We start from the raw sequence: 7,652 nt of genomic DNA, 5'->3' as shown, positions 1-7,652 counted from the left end.
TAATTAAGTGCTGTACCTGCATACTAACCTTTTGCAATTCATGCACTAGGACACCCAGATCCCTCTGCATCTCAGATCTCTGCAATCTCTCACCATTTAGATAATATGCTTTTTTACTCTTCCTGCCAAAGTGGACAATTTCCCACTTTCCCACATTATACTCCATTTGCCAGGTCTTTGCCCACACACTTAACCTATCTATATCCCTCTGCAGCCTCCTTATATCCTCTTCACAAGTTACTTTCCTTCCTATCTTTGTGTCATCAGCAAATTTAGCACCCATAACTTCGGTCCCTTCATCTAAGTCACTTATATAAATTGTTTTTACTCATGTCCCCTCTAATCCTTCTACCAATCACCTTAAATCTGTGCCCCCTGGTAATTGACCTGTCCGCGAGGGGAAACACGTCGTTCCTCTCTTCTCTATCTAGGCCTCTCATAATTTTGTACACCTCAATTAAGTCACCCCTTAGCCTCCTGTGTTCTATGGAAAACAACCCGAGCCTATCCAATCTTTCTTCATAGCTGCAACTTTCAAGCCCTGGCAACATTTTTGTAAATCTCCTCTGTACTGTCTCCAGAGCAATTATGTCCTTCCTGTAATGTGGTGACCAGAACTGTACGCAATACTCTAGCAGTGGTCGAACCAGCATTTTATACAGTTCCAGCATCACATCCCTGCTTTTGTATTCTATACCTCGGCCAATAAAGGAAAGCATTCCATATGCCTTCTTCACCACTCTATCTACCTGTCCAGCCACCTTCACGGACCTGTGGACATGCACTCCAAGGTCTCTCACTTCTTCTACCCCTCTCAATATCCTCCCGTTTATTGTGTATTCAAAGAATGAGAGGTGATTTCATTGAAACAGATAAGATTCTGAAAAGGTTAGACAGGAGAGATGCTGAGAGACTGTTTTCACTGGCTGGACAGTCTAGGACTACCAGTCATTGACTCAGGATAAGGAGCGGCTCATTTCTTCACTCAGAGGGTTGTGAATCTTTAGAATTCTCAACCCCAGAGGGCTGTGCATGCTCAGTCGTTGAGTATTTTCAAGGCTGAGATTGACAGATTTTTGGACTCGAAGGGAATCAAGGGACCAGGGGATCAGGTGGGAATGTGGAGTTGAGGTCAGCCATAATCTTATTGAATGGTACCACAGTCTTGAGAGGCTGTATGGTGTGTGGGATGGGGATGGGAGTGTGGAATGGGGATGTGGGTGTGTGGGGTTAGGGATGGGGGTGTGTGGGGTTAGGGATGGGGGTGTGTGGGGTGGGGATGGGGGGTGTGTGTTATGGGGATGGGGGTGTGTGGGGTGTGGGATGGGGGTGTGTGGGGTGAGGGATGGGGCTGTGTGGGATGGGGATGGGGGTGTGTGGGATGGGGATGGGGGGTATGGGATGGGGGTGTGGGATGGGGGTGTGTGGGATGGGGATGGGGGTGTGGGATGGGGGTGTGTGGGATGGGGATGGGGGTGTGTGGGATGGGGATGTCGGGGTGTGGGATGGGGATGGAGGTGTGTGGGATGGGGATGGAGGTGTGTGGGATGGGGACGGGGGCGTGGGGTGGGGAAGGGGGTGTGTGGGTTGAGTATGAGGGTGTGTGGGATGGGAATGGGGGTGTGTGGGATGGGGATGTCGGGGTGTGTGGGATGGGGATGTCAGGGTGTGGGATGGGGATTGGGGTGTGTGGGATGGGATGGATGTGGGGTGAGGGATGGGGTTGTGTGGGATGGGGATGGGGGTGTGATGGGGGTGTGTGGGATGGGGTTGTGTGGGTTGGCTATTGGGGTGTGTGGGATGGGGATGGGGGTGTGTGGGATGGGGATGGGGGTGTGATGGGGGTGTGTGGGGTGTGGGATGGGGTTGTGTGGGTTGGCTATTGGGGTGTGTGGGATGGGGATGGGGGTGTGTGGGATGGGGTTTGGGGTGTGTGGGATGGGGTTGGGGGTGTGTGGGGTGAGGGATGGGGGTGTGTGGGGTGAGGGATGGGGGTGTGTGGGATGGGGTTTGGGGTGTGTGGGATGGGGATGGGGGTGTGTGGGATGGGGTTGGGGGTGTGATGGGGATGTGTGGAATGGGGATGGGGGCTGTGGTGGGGTTTGGCCTTGGCAGGCGTATCTGGTGCACACTCCTATGCTTTCTCAAGAATTCTTTAAATAGATTATTCCTTGTTCTTGGGGTGTGGGTGTCACTGGCAATGCTGCCATTTATCTCCCTTTTCTAGTTGATCTGAGAAGATGGGGAGCAGTTTTGATGCAACTGAGAGACTTTCTAGGCCATTTAAGAGACAGCCATGCTGGTGTTGGACTGAAGTCACATAAAGGCTAGACCAGGTAAGGACAACACGTTTCTTTCCCTGAAGGACGTTAGTGAATCAGTTGAGCTTTTATAAAAACCCAACAGATAAATGGTTATTTTAATTGCAAACAACTTTTTATTTTAATCTGAATTCAGATTCCCAAACTGTCCTAGGTGGGATGTGAACTCATGTTTAACCAATTCTTGGTTCAAGGACTCTGGATTATAGTCATCGAACAGAAACACTACATTATCGTACCTCGCAAAGCACTTGCAGGCCCCCTCTTTCCTTATAGGCTTGGCCCATGTACCCTAAATATTAAAATGTCTCCATTTTAATACTAGACAGGGTCAATGGTCTGAACAGTCAGTGGCCAGAGTTCCTGCACCCCCTGTATTTCCAGTGGCAGAGTGGGTACGTATTAATTTCATACCTTTTTCCATCCCTTTTCTGCCAATTTTCCATTCCTGAATGTGTTGACTTGCTGCTGGCAACACTTGGGCAGGACGTCTGCTCACAACTTTGACCACCTATAACTCCATGAGGTATGTGGAGTGCGCTCCCCATAGATAGTCAGACCCCAGGGTTGAAAGGGTGGAGAATTCAGGTGGTGCAGAGAAGGGAAAAGGACATTTGTTTTTGAGGCTTTCACCGAGTCCCAGGTCTAAAAATGTTTTAGTGGTTGTGACGGGAAATCTGTTGGCTGGCCAGGGCCCATCTCCCCACCAACAGATGAGGATGGGGCAGGGAGAGGAAAATTCAGGGTTGGGATGCATTAGTAAGCCTTTCTCAGTTTTCCTGCTGCTATTCTAACTGTTTTTGGGAAGAGATGGCTGGGGAATTGCGAAAGAAAATCTAGCCCCCCCGCCCACCCACTCCAATATACATTAGGAACTATGTTGAGAAGAGGCTTAGGCTTTGGACGATTTCCAGCTGATACCTCTGCATGTGCCCAGTGCTGGCACTGAGCTGCTGTGAGGTTTTGAAAGAAGAGAAAGTTTAATTACACATCAGCAGCGAAAGGAGGATAGCAGCCAAGGGAGGAAGCTCTATGCAAATTTCAGTGAAGGAAATAAATTCTCAAACGTCATTGCTTTCTTTATCAGGAGCTATAAGCTTCAGTTAAAGTGTGACCAACTACTTCCTTCGAAAAATACAAGGCTTCTGAGTGTGCAAGCATAGTACCAGCTCTCTCCAATTCACAGTCCATTCCTCTGTTGCAACAAACACAGGTAAGATAGTTTACAGGACATTCAAAGTTTATTTTTCTCACTTGTTGTAAATGATGTTTGTTGAATTGATATAGGAGTATGTACAGGGTGGAATTCAGTGCAGGTCTGTCAGCTGCTCTTTTATATTCAGTCATTTCTTTTTCCTTTCTCTTTCTGCAATTTTCTTCCAAAAGCACCAAAATTTGCTGAGTGTGTCCATAACCCTCACTGCATCACCCAGGTAACCAAGTGTAATTGAAGCATCCCAACCCTGGCTCTCTCTGGTGAAATCACTTCATTCAGCAAAGACCAAGAACCAAACCTGGACCTTCCTGCTTTGGCTTATGGTCATATTACAACTGTATTAACCCACAGAGGGGTAGGCGGGGTCAGTGGGAGTGGGAGTGGGGGGAGTGGGGGTGTGGGGGGGGGGTGCGCTGGTGGGAGGGGGGGGGGGCGAAGACTCTCTTAATAGTTTAAAATAAGACAGACACACCCCACTTCTTTAGTCACTTCTTGCATTAACCAGGTTAATAAAGCCATGAAAATCCAAAAAAAAAGCAATGGTGTCAATTTCTAGAGGTATAGAATTTAAAAGAGCAGTTATGTTAAACTTGCATAGAACTCTAGTTAGACCACACTTGAAGTACTGGGAACAGTTCTGGTCTCCAGATTATAAATAGGATATAGAGGCACTGGAGAAGGTGCAAAATTAATTTAATAGAATTATAGCAGAATTGAGAGGTTATACCCATCAGTAAAGACTGAATAGGCTGGGGATTTTTTTCTCCAGAAAAGAGAAAACTGTTGTGTGACCTGATTGAGGTTTTAAGATTTTGAAAGAGCTTGTCACAAACTCCAGAATGTGCTGTAAATACTGGGGTTATAAATGTATAAATATAAGATAGTCAATAATAAATCCAATAGGGAATTCAGGAGAAAGTTATTTGTCTAGGAAGCAGTTAGAATGTGAAACTCGCTATCAGAGAGAGTAGTTGAGTCAAATAGCATAGATGTATTTAAGGGGAAGCTGGATAAACACATGAGGAAGAAAGGAATGGAAGGATATGATGATGGAATGAGATGAAGAGAGATGGGAGGAGGTTTGTGTGGAGCACAAACACCAGCATGGACTTGGGCCGAATGGCCTGTTTCTGTACTGTAAGTACTGTGTAATACTGTTTTGTTGAAACATTGGACCCTTATGAGCAGAAATTCAAGGAATCCTTTCAAATGGAATGCAAGTCCTTGCTTAACAACTTTCCAGAGTCTGAATGAGCTCACCTCATCATGAAGAGAATTCCTTGATGAAATTTCTGTGGACCAGTCACACTCTCTGACATGAAGATTCTGGTCAGGTGTCACAATATGCAATGGGTAGAGGGAGACCTGCACTGTTCCCAATCCTTCACATGTCATTAGATCTGGGGAATTGTATTCAGACTTTGCCAAGAAATGTTATGCTTGACTGGATGGTGTACAAGGGTCGCCAACTCTAACTGGATGTATTCCTGAAGCTTTCATCACGGGACCTCCCACCTCCAACCAGTGAACCAGCTGTTTTTTCATATATCTAATACTTTTATAATTAATAAACAAAATTGTTTGAAGAAAATGTAAAAAACACTTCATCTTTTTTAATGCTTTTAATCCATGGTATGCTTGCAGCAGTGTTCTGGCAATTAATGCTAATTCGTGGAGACTCCAGGACAACCTGGAGGATTGGCAACCCCTATGTTGTACTGGTGCACAGCAGCACAGAGGGTGTAAGTTTGTAATTTACAGAGTTACTGGTCCTTTCTGACGTGTTGTCAGAAGTCAAATGGTTTCTTGTCAAAATGACAAGGAAGATTAAAAAGAAAAAAAAAACAACTGCTAGAAAGGAAACCTTTCTCACTTGCATTAAAGTGCATGATTTTCTTTGGCAAATAAAGACATGTATGGACCTATAACTCTATAATCCTATTGGTCTGAGAGAATAGATTTTGAAACCTTTAATCTCTAAACTGTTGTTGACTGTGAACTGAGGTGTGGCCAATGCGACCGATAGAGTCCACATCCACAGTCCCATAATGTGTATGCACGTGCAGAAGGACTGATGCACCTTGCAAGTAATTACTCCGGTTTTGGCATACCTGTGAAAAATCCTGGGATTTCAGAGTCCTCTCGCAAGATCGCGAGTGAGGCTTAATTTTATTTAGAAATCACGTCTCTTGCGATAGATTTGCGAGAGTTAGTATGCCTGAGTTGATGGTCTGGGAAATCCAATGGTGGTCGGTGGTGGGGGAGAAACAGGCAGATCATGGCGGTGGGACTTTACTGGGTTAGCTTGTTACAGGGATAGGCACCAACATGTTGCACCACGGACATTTGACAAAATTATTGACTCAGCCACGGACATGGGGGCAATTAATCTGTATACAAAGTGTTTGGCAATCTAATGCTATCAAAACACAGTCCGATTTAAAACACATTTCTCCCTATAAATAAAGTAGCTAAGCATACAAACATCAATGGAGACCTGCACAATTGTATTAGCTAGCTAGAAAGTAAAATAGTATCCAATGCCAATGCGAATTACTTTTGCAATTACTTTTGCTGCTAGGTTATTTTAAAACACAAGGTTAAAGGCTTGAAGCAGGGGTGCCCAACATTTTCGCATGGGGGCCACATTACAATTTCTGTCTTGTATAGGGGGCTGGTGTGACAATTTCAGAAAAATAAAGACATTAAAAATTGATCCTATAATTCATCAAAACAACACCAAAGGTGCATCTTTGCGAAGAAGCTTTAAATGATAGACTAATTTATTGACTTACTTTCTGGTCACTATGTTGGACACCGATTTAGTGAGACACCTGGCATTTTTTTGCTTGCACACTTGTCAATGCTTGTCAATGTTTGCCTGCACACTTGCTGTATCAATGCAGAGTACTTCGGATAGATGTCCAGTGTCAGGAGTGATCTTGATCACTCTGTCTCCCACTTCTGTCTCTGTGTCTGTCTGTCTGTCTCTCTCTCTGTTGCTCTCTCCACCTCCCTCTCTGTGTCCCCCTCTGGTGTCATCACCTGCTCTCTGTGTCGTACCCCCTCTCTGTGTCATTCCCCCTTGCTCTCTTCCCCCTTTCTCTCTCTCTCTGCCTCCTCTCTCTCTCTGACCCCCTCTCTCCCTCTCCTCTCTTTCTATCATCCATCCCCTCTCTCTCGCCCCTCTCTCTCTCCCCTCTCTCTCCCCCTCCCTCTCTTTCTCGCCCTCCCTCTCTCTCTGCTTCTCTCTTGCTCTCCCTCCTCCCCCTCCTCCCTCTCTGTCTCCCCCCTCTCTCTCTGCCCTCTCTCTCTCTCTCTGCCCCCACTCTCTCCGCCCCTTCTCGCTCTCTGCCCCTTCTCTCTGTCTCCTCTCTCTCTATCCCCATTCTCTATCTCCCCTCTCTCCCCTCGCTACCTCCCTCCTTCTATCTCTCTGCCCCCTCTCTCTCTGTCCGCGCTCTCTCTCTCTCTGCCCCCCTTTCTCTCTGCCCCCCTTACTCTCTGCCCCCTCTCTCTCCTCTCCCTCTTTGTCCTTTTTCTCTCTCTCTGCCCCTCTCTCTCTGCTCTTTCTCTGCCTTTCCCCTCTCTCTCTGCTCCTTTTGTCTTTGCTCTCTTCTCTGCTCTCTCTGCCCCTTCTATCTCTCTGCTCCCCTTTCTCTCTGCCACCACTCTCTGTCCCCTTTCTCTCCCTCCCTCTCTCACTCTGCCCTCTCTCCCTCCCTCTGCCCCTTCTATCTTTCTCTCCCACCCTCTCTCTCTCTCTCCCCCTCTCTCTCTCTCTTTCCCCCCTCTCTCTCTCCCTCCCCTCCTCTGTCTCTCTCTGTCCCTCTCTCTCTGACAGTTGCAGAGAGTGGGAGCTCTCAGCTTTGTGATTGGTCCATTTTTTAAAAAACTTGCAGCTGTCAGTTGAGTTTCACAGTTGACAGGTCCTCAGAGCGGGAACAGCAGCTTCCAATTCGGACAAGATTGTGGTTTTCTGGCAGGCCTTGAAAAAAAATCAGAACTAGCTGGAAAACCACAAACTTGTCCAAATTGGAAGCCACCTTTCCCACTCTGAGCAGCTGTCAACTGTGAAACTCAAACTGACAGCTGCAATTTTTAAAAAAATGGAC

At 46.8% G+C, this 7,652-nt stretch overlaps 1 protein-coding gene across 1 annotated transcript in view; it reads left to right on the top strand.

Moving 5' to 3' along the window:
• Window positions 1-3,431: 3,431 nt before the first annotated feature.
• Window positions 3,432-7,652, top strand: part of prom2 (prominin 2) — a 146,541-nt gene continuing 142,320 nt past the window's right edge. Inside the window, exon 1 of the mRNA XM_068053172.1 lies at window positions 3,432-3,534. The gene's annotated coding sequence lies outside the window, so the exon portion shown is untranslated. The remainder of the gene's footprint in view (window positions 3,535-7,652) is intronic.

This window comes from Heterodontus francisci, chromosome 20, assembly GCF_036365525.1.
Source record: "Heterodontus francisci isolate sHetFra1 chromosome 20, sHetFra1.hap1, whole genome shotgun sequence".
Taxonomy (NCBI): Eukaryota; Metazoa; Chordata; class Chondrichthyes; order Heterodontiformes; family Heterodontidae; genus Heterodontus; species Heterodontus francisci.
The sequence above is the reverse complement of the archived record's forward strand: the minus strand, read 5'-3'. Positions and strand labels throughout refer to the sequence as shown.